The sequence below is a fragment of the Ambystoma mexicanum genome, chromosome 3p (genome assembly GCF_040938575.1).
Source record: "Ambystoma mexicanum isolate Mex_15411 chromosome 3p, UKY_AmexF1_1, whole genome shotgun sequence".
In the NCBI taxonomy this organism is placed as follows: domain Eukaryota; kingdom Metazoa; phylum Chordata; class Amphibia; order Caudata; family Ambystomatidae; genus Ambystoma; species Ambystoma mexicanum.
This window is the reverse complement of record NC_090925.1, coordinates 828651638-828666340: the sequence shown is the minus strand read 5'-3', so window position 1 is coordinate 828666340 and position 14703 is coordinate 828651638. Positions and strand designations below refer to the sequence as shown.

General features: G+C 49.2%; 1 long non-coding RNA gene across 1 annotated transcript in view; it reads left to right on the top strand.

Annotated features, from left to right (window-relative positions):
- Positions 1–14703, top strand: part of LOC138580952 (uncharacterized) — a 191674-nt gene that overhangs the window by 37531 nt on the left and 139440 nt on the right. The gene's annotated exons all lie outside the window — the stretch shown is intronic.

Below are 14703 nucleotides of genomic sequence, written 5' to 3'. Positions count from 1 at the left end.
AAGGGGGCCAGTACGGGACTGGCCCCCTTCATTCCGGGAGCGCCGATTACGAGCTTCCCATCGCGGGACCCAGATCGCATGCCTGGTAAAACCAGGTATGCTTTCCGGGTCCCGTGAGGGGAAGAGGGAGGCAATAACGGGCCAGATGTAATCAGGCTACCTCCATTCTTGTAATGAGGCCTTTGTGTCAGAAAAGGCCCTCATTCCAAGGTTGGTGGTAGTCATGGCGCTATTAGCGCCATGACTACCACCAAACGGGACCGTGTCCGCCCTCATTCAATGGGGACTTACCGTTCCAGTCCGACCTTGGCGGGACCGGTATGTCCCCATTGAAAAAGCCATTCCCCATTCCCATTTCAGCCCTCATAGGTCTCAATGGGAAGGGGGAAGGCACTAATAACGGTACCGCACATTGCGGTACCGTTATTATCTTAACACCTGGTAAAACCAGGCATTAAGGAAGGGACCCGCTAAGGGACCTTGGAATAGGGCGCATAGGGATTACCGGCACCGATGATCCCTTTGCGCCCACCTCATAATGAGGCCCAAAGTCTTTACAACTTTGGTTACCAGAAGAATTACTCCTGTCTATTGGAATCTTGCCTTCAGAGTTTGATACAACCAGGGTAGAATGACTCCCTTCAACTGGCCTCTTTTACTACGCTTTCAGACATTGGGCCTCATTACACGGATGGCGGAGAACCATGGCGCTATTAGCGCCATGGTTCATGCCGGTAAAATACCGGCACCGCCTTGGCGGAAAGGGGAATTACCGCCCCATTCCAAGGTTGGCGGGGCGGTAATTCCCCCTTCCACCATTGCCCTTCCCCATTCCCATGTTTGCCCATAGGGCTCAATGGGAATGGTGAAGGCGCTAATTACGGTACCGCAAATTGCGGTACCGTAATTAGCTCCCTGGGTCCCATTGCGGGTTGGTTTTTAACGCCTGCTAAAAGCAGGCGTTAAATCCCCCAACCCGCAAAGGGACCTCGTAGTAAGGCGGTAAGGATCTACCGGTACCGGTATTTTACCGGTACCGGTAAATCCTTACCGCCATCCGTGTAATGAGGCCCATTGTGTTTTTATTTTCAGTTTGAAGGTCCCAGACCCAGGTTTCCCCCGTCTCCAGACGTGGGCAGACCTGGTTCACTTCACTGCCAAGTACTGCCACAAAGAAGATGACTTGCAGGCACCTTCTTTTGTGGGTGTGAGTTCCAAACCCAACCTCTTTTCGTTCTGTTTTTGGCACTCTTAAAGTTTTCTTCTTCCCCAGGGGCTTCCTCATCACCCCTACTCAGTGGGTTTAGATTCTCCCACGACTCTGCTGTGCCCCCACCAACTGTCCCGGTAACCCCTATACGTTTAGGGTAGTTGCCGGTGTGCTCTGGTCAGTCTCGCACTCTTCTGTTTCTGCTTTGGGTTTCTCTGGGCTTCTCACGTTCTTCGTTGTGCTGTGGCGCACTTGTTTCCTCGCAGAATGCGTGTCTTCACTCTACTGCACAGTCCCATTGCGACCGGGTAGGGAGGCTTTTGCCTGCCTGCCAGCGTCTCAGTCGGTAGCCTCTTCTGTTCTCCACACCGGATGAGTCCTATCCTTGCAGTTTCTCCTCCTCTAGGGAGGGCATGACAGCCGGCTTGAGAGAATGATAAGTCCCTCTTTCATTTTTATCACAAACGAGCATAGAAGACTAGACTGTTCATTCAAGTTCTCACCATTACTCTTCCTTGTTCCGCTCCTCCTCTTCGTCCGAGTACTTGTTAAGTAGGTCTTCCTAAGGTAGTCCCTGCTCTTCCTTGTCTCAGTAGTTATTTTGTTTTTGGAGTTACAGACATATATGGATGGATGTGATATGGAGTTGGGGTTTATGAGATAGGAAGGTGTGGAGGGTTGGAAAACCGCATTCTCCCGAGAGGTTCTCCCTAGAGGGGGCTCTCCCCATGAGATCCTCTCATTGAGTACCACCCCCAGGGGGACCACCAGGTAGCAGCCTCACCTCCTTGTCCTCATTGGAAGGGGCTTCCCCTCGTGGAGAAGTGATGACATCTCGGGATTCGTCACACCTTCCTAATAGCTAGAGGATAATAGGTGGAAGTCCACCCATTTATCTCCTGTCCTCCCTGCCACAACTCCTATTTAATCTCTACATTGTCCACTGTCTGAATTCATCCGACAGACTGTTTTTCTGTATTTTAAACAGCATGGACGATAAACAGATATTTGTGAAACTATCGGGTACTTCTAGTAAAACGAGGGACTGCCTTTCCTTGATATATCATTGGATGCTTGCAAACCCTTTATAAATCATGAAGAGGATGGCTCAGGGGCAACATGCTCACCTTGGAAGGAAGACAACACGGAGCAACACAGGTTTGATCCCCAAAAATCTCTGGGTATTAACTGTGTTATAAATAACCTATCATATCAAGAGCAAGACCGAGATATTAACAGTAAGCACATATTCTGATCCTTCTAATTCCATGTACTGGCCAGTATCTCTCATACCCTGCCCGCCACCAATAACAACAGTAAGCATCCTGGATATTATCATGGACATTGAAGTGTTCTTGACTCCCTAGCTGTCAGCACTTGAAGACGGTCAGACATCTTCTGCTGCTAACTTCCCCCAAACATTCTTATGTTTAGGGGGAAGCTAAAGACGTTGCTGTTCCATAAGTACCCGAAACCAATATGATAAGTACCAGATTAGCAATCACCTATAGCATCAAGATGCCTCTAGGCGAGTGTATGCACTTTATAAAGCAACCACAAAATCAGAAAAATCACCATCTCTGAAATCAAGCATGCTTCTGCCAATAGAGAGCGTGGTATATCAAGCCTCTCCCATTGGAAACTGTACAGCATTTGCAACTGGTGATTAGCACACACACTGGACCATGTTGCTCAGTTGCCTGAATAACTTCTTCCGATGAGTCGCAAGGGAAATGGACCCAGACGGGAAATGGACCAAGATGTCAAACGGTCCATGCTGCTGTGCCTGGTTGAAGAGGAAATCCATTAACTGTTCCTGTCACTCACAAATCTCTGTGGCCACAATGACTGTGATGCAGCTACAGCAATCCCACCTGCAAGTTAACCAAGAAATATTCAACCCCTGCCAAGCTCACCAGAAAACGTTTGCCATCAATCTACATTCTTTATTTATTTATTTATATATACGGGAAGGAGCAATGCTCTTTCAATGCTCTTTTGATCACAATAGAACGTACAATAAATAAGAAATCAGATTTGACGGGAAGCAGTGAGCTTTTTACAACGGAGCAAGTTTGAGTGATAGCCTGACAAGGTTTTGGAAGGGTGTAAATGGAACTGTCACCAGAGACAATACATGTGTGGACTTACAAAGATTAAGGACAATCAACACTAGACATTTTTAAGTACAGGCATGCGGTATGGCCAGCTGTGTTAGGGATGTGACCATGATGGATGATGTGCTAGAATGGAGGCAGAGAAAGTGAGGGACAAAGGCAGGTTACAGGCAAGGGAGGCACTCAACAGTTGTTATGCATGGGTACAACACTTGGTAAATTCATGTGATCTACCACACGAGAAAGACAACATTTGCACCCAATTCATCCAAAGGTGTGCGTCATTCTGGAAATGACTGAACCTCTGATATCAGGGCCTCTGTCATGGAGAAGGTAAAAGGCCGGCCACAGAAATAATAGTCCCCCCCCTACTCCCTGGCTAAGTTCAGTTAAATCCTTTGAGAAACCTGAGGGTGTCTCACCCGCTAGTCCCCAGAGATCTGTCATCCAGGTGGCCAGGACACGGCCACCGCTATTGGATCCAGTTCCGTAGGGGTGGACCAGTGGGGGAGGATCACCTGGATGAGGGGTCTTCAGGGAGTGGAAGTGGGACACTGAGGGTTGAGACGAAGTACCCCCTTCCGAGTAACACCTTTTCCCCATCCTACCCTGTAGGATATATAGAAGCTCTACCCCCTACCCCTTTTCCGACAAGAATACTTTCTTCCACTGTGACAGACAACAGAGTAACACCAGAGCTGTTTATCTGACATTTCCCAACACATGAGTCAGGCAGAGTCAGGCAATTGATAATAATCACACATAACTAACAGCCTTTTACCTTCCCCACAGGGATAAAAGGCGCAGCACAAGAGTGCACGACAAGCAAAGCAAGGACAACCGCACGAGGAAGCAGCTATTTCAGGACGTCAGTTCAAACAGAGATGAAAGGCGACAAATGCTGAAAGAATGACAGGGAGGGAGGTTCCCTTGACTTTTCAACCCAGACCTGTGAAGCCTCTGGAAAAGGCAACATAAGACCGGGATTTACAGCTGACGTGTGGGGTGACAGATGTCAACAGTGCACAGGAATCTCCCGCATTGATAGCAAAGGCACAGAGGCATGCTGGCTACCGTGGTACCGTTCTTGACTCCAGAAGAAAGATAAGTCAACGGGTTCAGCACAGCCAGTGAGTGGGAGAAAGCTGATAGCAAACCGAACTGTGTTGAGCTCAAGGGTGCAATCAGCAACATTATGTGAATACAAAAAACCTGTGAACAAAGAACTTGTGTATATCTGTACTTATAAGAAAACCCAGAGAAGGGCCAGCGGCAGAGTGGTCAGGTGCCACAGGAGTGCTCATTCGATGGACTCTCGCTGACCCCTTTTGTTTTGGTGTTGAAACTGCAAGTCCCAGAAGACCCTAGGAAGGGATGGCGTGAGGTGTCAGGGTGGTCCTACAAGGGTCACATCAAATCCCTTGTACACTCGAAAGTCTCTGACCCATTGCTAAAGAAAGCTAGAGGAAGGGAAACCCTGCTTTCTGATGAGATAACGCAAATCATGAACTGTGTTAGGAATTCATGAACTGTGTTAAAAAATGGCTATGTGAACCAGACGGAGGGATGCCAAGGGAAAAGCTAAGAGAAGTAAATCCTGCATCGTGACAGTATTGATATTCAGAGTAAAAGGCTGTAGTGAACACGACAGTGGAAGACTCACGTTGCAAGAAGGATCCGAGCCCGGCAGAGGGAGATCATAAGGGTGAAGAGCAATCGTCTAATGTGCAAGATCACTGAAGGAACTTTTGTTTGTTTGTTGTTTTTATCCAACAGGCCTTCTAAGGCAAGAGACTTTGCAGAAACGATACTTGGCCCCTGAAGGTCCTGGTATCGTTGAATGGAAGTGTGAACCTCGTGAAGTAGAGACTCGGGAGTGTGCTGTGCTCAGAAGACCAACTTGACCCATGCCTAAAACGTGGGGAAGGGAGACCCAGCCATACCATCCTGACTTATCATTTTGTGAACACTCCTTATCCCACACTTTTTTTGTTACTTAGTGGTAAGGATTGACAATAGGTTTTTTAGTATAAGCCCCTTTTTATGTTGATAAGATGCCACTATGACTGCCTTATTATTATTTCATGGTTGTAACTTGCTCCCATCTTATCTTTACGTTTAGATTAGGCGTTTTTCCCACCCATTCATACAGTTTATTAAACACCCTTGAACTGTGATCACTTGTGTCTGTCTTTACTGTTGCCACCATGAGTTCCTTACTGTCCCTGATCTCCAGCCCAGAACGTAGCAGGTGTGAAACAACAAGTGACCACCTGATGCCTCAGAGCCTAGAAAATACTAAAGCTAAAAGCTACACTTGCTTGCTGGGTGTCCAGCACAAGGTCACACATACCAGCACCTCCCTCAAAGGCAGCCCTATAAGGCACTCGCCTCTCTGTGCCTCAACAATTGCACCTTCTCTTTGGATGGGTAGGAGCCCATCCGCCGACCCCTACTGATGCCAGCTACAACATTGCTGCCATGCTCAGGGTAAGAAGGCCTGCATGAGCAATCACTGTGCTCCGTGGCCCGATGTCATTCTGCTGAGGCCCGCTGATCTCCAGCCCCTCCAGGAGCACAGCACTGCATTACAGGCATAGTCTGCCTCTACATGTCCCAACCGTCGCCGGATCCACTTTATTTGCCATTCGCCATTGACCACGAGACAAGGGCTGACCTACCGAAAATGGCCGCCACCAAAATCTTTGTCTAGGTTGCCAAGCAACCTGCCTGCGCCTCATTGGTTTGCAGCACCTACATCATCAGACCCAAGCATCCGGAAGGCGTAAACCGGCACCTCTCTAAAAGGCACCACTATAAGGCACTTGCCTGTCTGTGCCTCGACAATTGCACTTTCTCTTTGGACAGGCAGGAGCCCATCCCCAGACCCCTACTGATTCCAGCTACAACATTGCCGCCATGCTCAGGGTAAGAAGACCTGCATGAGCAATCACTGCGCTCCGTGGCCCGAAGTCGTTCCGCTGAGCCCGCTGATCTCCAGCCCCTCCAGGAGCAGAGCACCACCTTACAGGCATAGTCTGCCTCTACATGTCCCAAACGTTGTCGGATCCACTTTATTTGCCATTCGCCATTGTCCACGAGATGAGGGCTGACCTACCGAAAATGGCCGCCACCAAAATCTTTGTCTAGGTTGCCAAGCAACCTGCCAGCACCTCATTGGTTAGCAGCACCTACATCATCACACCTGCGCATCCAGAAGGTGTGAGCCGGCACCTCCCTCAAAGGCACCCCTTAAAGGGATTCGCCTGTCTGTGCCTGTCTTGGCGTGTAGCCGCAGAGCACCGTCCTGCCCGATCGGATGAACCTGGATCTGCTGATGTCTAAATGTCCCAAAGTACGTTGTTGCCGCATTTATATTTTAAAAAATTACTGCTTCTCAACTAACGTCGTACACGGCACACAGAATGAAAAAGTGACTCTGCACTAGGCTACCCTAGTCGTGTGACCATCGCCGCTATTATTTGTAATTCACATGCTGCATTACCCTATGATAATCCGGCACTGCTCTAGCCCCTAGGATAGTACCATGTACCTATCTTTTTCTATTACGTCTTTCCTATGCATTCTCCAGTCATTAACTATAACTACACTAAGTACATCTCCTTGAACCTTGCCTCAAACAGCCACCGTATCGCCTGGCGCATACGCACTAGAATCTAGCCATGCTCTCTCCTCTTATCATCATCAATGGCTTATTTATTACCTTCATCACACTCCCTCTTAACATCATGGCAGCGGCATTATGCCATACAAATGTATCAATGGCTACCAAGCTACCAATGACCTAGTACGTTTCACCAACTACCTTCCTACCAAAACTGATTGCAATCTGTATGAAACCCACCAATATAAACACTCGTCCTCCCACTCAGCCTCCAATTATCTCTAGTCAAAAGATAACTGGCAATAGGAGTGATTACTCGCAACAATCTTCAAAAGCACTATGGATTCCACGCTCTGCTCACAAAGCCAAACCTAACTAACTTTGTACCATCAAATGGAGAAACCTGAGACTGTGCTCTAGACTCACTAAGCCCCCACCTTCCCACTTAAAAGGTCACACTCAGTCACTGACTAAGCGATCATTGCATAATCAACCTAAATCTGAACCTACTCCTAATGAAATATGCCTATCTAGCACTCCGAGTAGCCATGTAACCACCAGCACTACCAGAAAAAACCCTATCAAGGAAAGTCATAAAATTATAGGAGCCCTTATCAATGCTAGATCCCTCATTGCCCGTGCCTCTGAAATTGTGGACATCATTATTTGCAATCAAATTCATTTCCTAACTGTCACTGAGACATGGCTCCATAAAGCAGTAGGACTTGCCCTTGCGCTAGCTATCCCAGCCAACTTTACTATTATTAGAAGAGATAGAGAAACATCCAAAGGGGATGGCCTTGCTATCATCTGTAAGTCAGACCGAGCTATCAAAGAGACTGAACCCATATCACTTTCATCAGCTGAGTTACTCTCAGTCAAATTGGGGATACCTCCATCACGTACCATCACCTACATGTGATCTATAGACCTCCAGCCCCACTAGGACCATTCGATGAAGATATATCGTCCCTTCTGACCACCAAAGTTAAACCAGGAACCCAAATCATTATGCTTGGCGACTTCAACCCGGGCCTCAATGACCCTAAAGACCATAATGCCACTATTCTAGCAAACACTAGTGTCGAAGCTGACCTCACCATCAGGAACACTGAACCCACCCACACTAAAGGTTGCACTTTGGACTGGGTTGCAGACATCAACTGCTCTTCGACCATCACTGCCTCTGAACCTTGCGTATGGACAGACCACTACCTGATCTCCCTCAACATCCAAGACAGCCCTCAAACCAACATAGTTAAGCCTATGGCACCGCCAGCCTTAACCAGATGCCAAAAGAATATAACTGTCCCTAACCTCCTACCTCTAATTCAACCCATCACTAATCCAATCTACCTTCACACTGATCCCACAGACCTGGTTTATCTGTATAATAACACTATCAACTCAGCCATAGACATCATCGCTCGGGGCGTGGCCAGCACGCATGCAGTGAGGACGAGCACCCGTGGTGCTCCTGCCCGAGATCCTGAAACGAGTGGGATTACGCAGTAAAAACTTCACAGACAGCATTGGTAATCACATCTGCGGAAAGGGGAACCTCTCCCCCCTGACTCAGCCCCACTCCGAAACGAAATCGGACCTAACAAAGTCTTGGATGGAGCGGAGGGAGAGGCGCCCCCCTGACATCCAAGATGGCGGCGCCCGCGGCGCTCGCTGCTGCTGATGAGACTTGGTGCTCCTGAACGGAGTGGCCCCGCCGAGAAGGAGAGGAAATACTTTCACCTACCTGCACCTTCTACACCCGCTGAGCGGTGCAACGCACCTAGGCCTGGAAGGTGTTGAGATCCAGAGGCTCCCTACAGCAGAGGAAGAGGCGGACCCTCGGACAGAGGATAGTGGACGGAGACTCTTGAACGGCGCCTGAAGTGGGAAAAACGAGAGGCCCTCATTGGAGAAGGCAGGCGGCGGGAGGTGACCGAATGAGGAGAACCGGGGCTCGGTGATGCCGCCCAGCGTGACCCACGAAGCGGAGGACGCCCGACCGCGGAGGGAGAGGGGCTCGTCCCAGGACAAACAGTGAGTCACGGAACTAGAATCTTCTCACACACGCTGTTACTCCGCTAAGAGACCTGGGGGAGGCTGGGCTGATCAAGTGGAGCGCAGGAAGGAATAGGACAGTACACTGGACTTAAAGGCAGAGATGCCCCCCCTAAAGCAAAGGCAAAACTATCAACGACAATGGACTCCTACACGACGGTCAGGCCCAAGCAGCCGCTGCAACAGGACCCCGATCCCAACTCAGTGTCACCGCAGCCAGAAACAGAACCTAAAGACACCCTAGTCCTCCAAGCTATTGCAGCACTACGCACCTCTATTGAAACTAAAATAGAGGAAATGAGGGCGGACATGCAACTTATGCACCAGGATGCCCGCAACCTAACGGAAAGAGTAAATACGAATGAAGCTACCCTGCGAGACAACGTCGCTAACACCTCAGACCTGAAGGCAAAGGTAACAGAATCGGAACTGAAAGTAGCGAGGATGGAGGCGAGATCTGAGGATGCAGAGGGGCACGCTCGGCGCAATAATGTAAGGATCTTGGGGGTCCCGGAGGACGTGGAGGGCTCGGACCCTACAGACTTTATAGAGACGTTGCTCTTACAAGAAATAGGGGCGGGAAAACTCTCCCAGGGGTTCTCAGTGGAGCGCGCCCACAGATCTCTTCAAAAGCATCCCCCGCCGGGGCCGCAATTTCCGCGATAGAGAAACGATACTACGACACTCCAGAGAAGGCGAAGAGATCAGAAGACAGGACTCCAGAATAGTCATATACCCTGACTATACCCCCACGGTACAGCGAGCCAGAAATTCTTTCATACCAGTGAAAGCCAGGTTACGAACACTTAACATAAAATACATGTTGCTATACCCATCTCGCCTTTAAGTTTTATACAAAGGGAAGGCAATCTTCCTAGAGACCCCAGCGGCGGCAACCATGTGGATGGAGCACAACAATCTAGCGGAGAATGGAGAGGACCCACAGAAAAGCAGATAAAAGAGAAATGAACGACAACGAAATGAACACCTATGGAAGGTCCCATGCTGGAGATGAGACGCTTAACCAGATACTACAAAGGACCGCACTGCGAATATAGCTATGTCGGGCAGGACCACAAAGAACCACGAGCAAATACACCACTGACACACCCCCTCACGGAAAGTGCAGGTCAAATGCCTACACACTACCCGCACCGAAAGGCCTAGAGTGGCCCAGAAGGCTCGGGAGCCCCTGAGCGCTGCAAGTTAGAAGCAACTGCTGGGGGCAGTTTGCAGTTAAACGTTTTTGGTTATTCATTCGTTCAGATGAAAGTTCTAACAGTTGGTAAGTCTCCAGAAAACATCGACACGAAAGAGGGGGAAAGGGCTGGGGAGGAAGACACTACGTGGGTAACCTCCCTACAGGACAGCGTAACCAGCAACTCCCAATCTAAAGTAACATGGCAGGGGAAGTAAAAATAATGACATGGAATGTGAGGGGCCTCGGCACCTACCTTCGAAGGAATAGAATCAAGTCATACTTACACAGGAAAAAGGTGGGAATAGCGCTCTTACAAGAAACGCACTGCACGGCGATATCTATGGGCAAGCTTCAGGAATATTGGGGGGGGGTCAGGGGTTTGGAACCGCTTACTCGAAACATGCTAGAGGGGTATATACATGGATTCACCCCCAACTCCCTTTCCGACTAGCCAAAGTTGTTAGTGATCCAGAGGGCAGATATGGGATTGTATGGGGTCACATCGAACAACAAGAGCTATGCATAGTGAACACTTATCTACCTAACAACAGCATCCCCGCCTACTTGGCCTCGATGTACGACATAACCACTCCACACAGAGATAGCCTCTTCACCTGGGGTGGGGATTTCAATTGCGTGCGAGACCCCACGCTGGACAGGTCGATACCGCCGCCTACCACCACTATGGCTGCCACGACAGCGCTAAACACGCTGATAGACAGGCTAGACTTGGCTGATATATGGAGGGAGCTTCATCCCCACACACAAAACTACTCGTACTTCTCATCCCCACATGGCCTCCATACGAGGCTGGATTACATCTTTGTTGGTAGAGAACACCTACCTCAGATGGAGGGAGCAGAATACCTGGGAAGGACAATCTCGGACCACTCCCCCCTAATAGTAAATTGGAAACACACTGGCCCCAGACCCCCATCCCTATGTGGCGCATGCCAACAACGGCCCTGTTGGACCAAGCATTCAGAGATGAGCTGCAGGACACGATAGACGACTACATAGAACTAAACAAGGGAAGCGTAGACTATGTAAGCACGGTATGGGAGGCATTAAAGATAGTGACCAGGGGAGAGGTCATGGCAAAAGCAGGTGGCATCAGAAGATCGCTAAGCGAAAAATTAGAGCAGGGCGAGTCAGAGATTGAGAGGCTTAGTACTGACCTCACAGACCCACAACGACACGAAGACAGATTTAGAGCACTCCGCGAGGAATGCTCGACCGCTTGGGGCAGGCTTGCTAAGTTTGATTTTGCCACCAGAACAAACAGGGCACAGACAGAAGCAGACAGACCTAGTAGGCTTCTGGCCTGGCTCTGCAGGATGGAACATCCCAGACACACCATTACCCTGATCCAAGACGAACAGGGCAACACATACCAGACCCAACAGGAAATAAATGATACCTTTAAGAACTATTACAAGCACATATACTCTCATGAAACAAAAATATCTGGGGACCAAATAGCGGATACCTTAGAAGAGAAAGGGCTACCCAGGCTCTCTCCAACACATGCCTAAGCACTAGAGGCAGATAGTACCACAGAAGACATTGCCGAAGCGATTAAAACACAAGCTACGGAGGCCCCCGGGAGCGATGGGTTACCCTCGGAATTTTATAAAACGTATAGTTCCTCCTTGATACCACTCTTACATGAGGTCTTCCAGGAAATATATACGAACGAGGCATTTTACCTGACAGCATGAGGGAAACCCTAGTAATCCCAGTCCTTAAGCCAAACAAGCCGGCGGAGCAATGCGACTCATATCGCCCGCTAGCTATGCTCAATCATGATGTTAAATTGCTAACCACAATCCTAGCCCAGAGACTGTCCAGACAGATAGGGGATATTGTACACTCGGATCAATGTGGGTTTGTCCCAGGCCGGAACACGACCATGAACTTACGCAGACTTCAACACATCATTGCACAAACAGACGCGAGCACTGAACCCTACGCCCAGTTATCATTAGATGCCATCAAGGCATTCGATTCCATATTTTGGGAATGGCTATTAGCGGTCCTGAAAGAATTCAGGTTTGGCCCACGATTCATCAGGTGGATCCGAATACTCTACACTGAACGAGGAATGGGTAAAAACTGGGAGACACGTGTCAGAAGTTTGGGAGATATGCAGAGGTACCCGGCAAGGCTGCCCGCAATCCCCCATGCTTTATATATTGGGGCTAGAACCCATAGCTATTTATTTTCGTAAACAATTTTTTGATGCCGGAATAAGGCTAGGAGAGATAGACCACATAAATTCACTTTACGCGGACGATGTGCTTCTGTACGTCAGAGACCCGCATCTCAATGCCCCAACTATGCTGGAGGTTCTTGACAACTTTTCCAAAGTCTCAGGCATAAAATTCAGCAAGGCAAAGTCCTGCCTATTCCCACTAGCAGGCCTTAAAGACAGATTCTTGTAGGAGCTCCCAACACTAGAGATACAGTGGCAGACCACCAAGTTCCGCTATTTGGGCATCCAGATTATGCACACCCCCCAACTGATGCACGAGCATAACTCAAATGCAGCAATACCCGCACTGCGCAGATCAATGTCCTTCTGGGCAAAACTCCCACTGTCGGCAATGGGGAGAATTTCGATAACCAAAATGATTGTCCTCCCTAGGCTCCTGTATAGGTTCCAAAATGTACAGTACTACATCAAGAGCCCGTTCTTCCGCCTATTAGGGTCAATAACCCGAGAATTCATTTGGGGGCAGGGCAGGCATAGAATAGCACACTCTACGCTAGTCCTACAATATGCTCAGGGCGGAATCCAACTCCCGCATTTCGAAAAATATTATCTAGCAGCCCAACTCAGCTTTGTGTCCAAATGGCTAGCCGACGAGAACACATCTGAAACTCCCCTGCTACAGTCCCTGATCTCTCCACTGCAACTGAAAGAACTTATTTGGGTGCCACAACACCAAATGAGCGACACACCCTTTATAGCCACCCTGGGGAAACAAATCTGGCAAAGAACGAAATCACTAAGAAACCTAACATACCTGTACTCCCCAGAAATACCAATGATTTGGGACCTGTTGTCAAGACTTGCTGGTCGTGTAGCCGATGGAACCTCTGTCCCCAAGTACCACTCGGGCAGATAGGAAAGTTACTGCACCGAGCGATCTTTGAGGCCACAGGTGGTGATCTTCGTCAGTCGCAACAAGGAATGCCTGTAGATGCCGGAAGGTGCCCCTGATGACCGCTGTAAGGAAAACACGTGATTAGGTCAAAACAAAGAACCCCACGTTTGCAGGTGACTATAATGAATCTGGAACAAGGCTTACCCTGCGAAGTTGGTCAGGACTTGATAAAGGAAATGTGTCAGAAGCAGCCAGCAAGGATGACGGGATGGATTAAATCACCACCTGACGTGGAAGACAGGAACGTAGATCAATCAGAGTGGTCCAAGAACATAGTTCATGACAAGGGATAATCCGATAGCAATCCAGGGACAGAACAATGGTCAAATCCAGTAGAGGCAAAGTTCCAAAACAACTATACCGAGAGGGAAAAAGCCAAATCAGAGTCCAAAGTTCAATCCGAGGTCCAGTAGTACAACTAGTTCGAAATCCGTAGTACGCCCAACAGGATCAGCTGTGAAGCGTCGAAGGTAGTCAGCGCGTCCCTTTTAAACGCTGACTGGTGATCACATGACTCCGTCAACCGTCACGTGATCGAGCATGTTGAGGAGGAGCTTTTAGTTGCCGGCAACGGAGACGCTGTAGAATGCTCGTAGCGCGTCTCCATGGCAACTGCCATCGATTGAATGGAAACCAGTGTTGAGATGGCAAAACTCTGCGTCGTTGACCTTGTCCCAATCCTTGCTGGCAAGTCTTCAGGGGAGAGTGTGTTTTGTGAGGTGTGTTCAAAATACATCGGGGCGTGACAGAGCCCCCCCTCAAAGGCCCACGACCCCGTGGGCTGGAAGGGTTTTCCCGATGGAACCTAGACACCAATAACGGGGCATGGACATCAGAGGACGGGACCCAGGACCTCTCCTCCGGACCGTAACCCAACCAGTCTACCAAATACTGTAACTTTCCCCTGACTATCCGGGATCCCAGAATAGAGCTCACTTCATAATCCTCCTGAGAAACCACAGGAACAGGGCCAGGGGCAGAAGAAATGCGTGTATCAAGAGTACAAGGTTTAAGGAGAGAAGTGTGAAAAACGGGGTGTAACTTCCAAGAAGCGGGGACAGCTAGTCTATAGACCACCGGGTTCAGAACTTTAGAAACTTTATACGGGCCGACGAAACGGGGCAGCAGTTTACGACACCCCGGTATGTGGAGATGCCGTGTAGACAACCAAACCCGTTCGCCTGGTTTATATGACGGGGCCTCTTTTCTTTTTTTGTTAGCGGCAGCACTCATAGACGCCTGGGCCTCTTGGAGATGGACAAGGGTTTGTGCATGAACGGATGCGAGATCTCTGACACAATCATTTGCCGCAGGGGTAC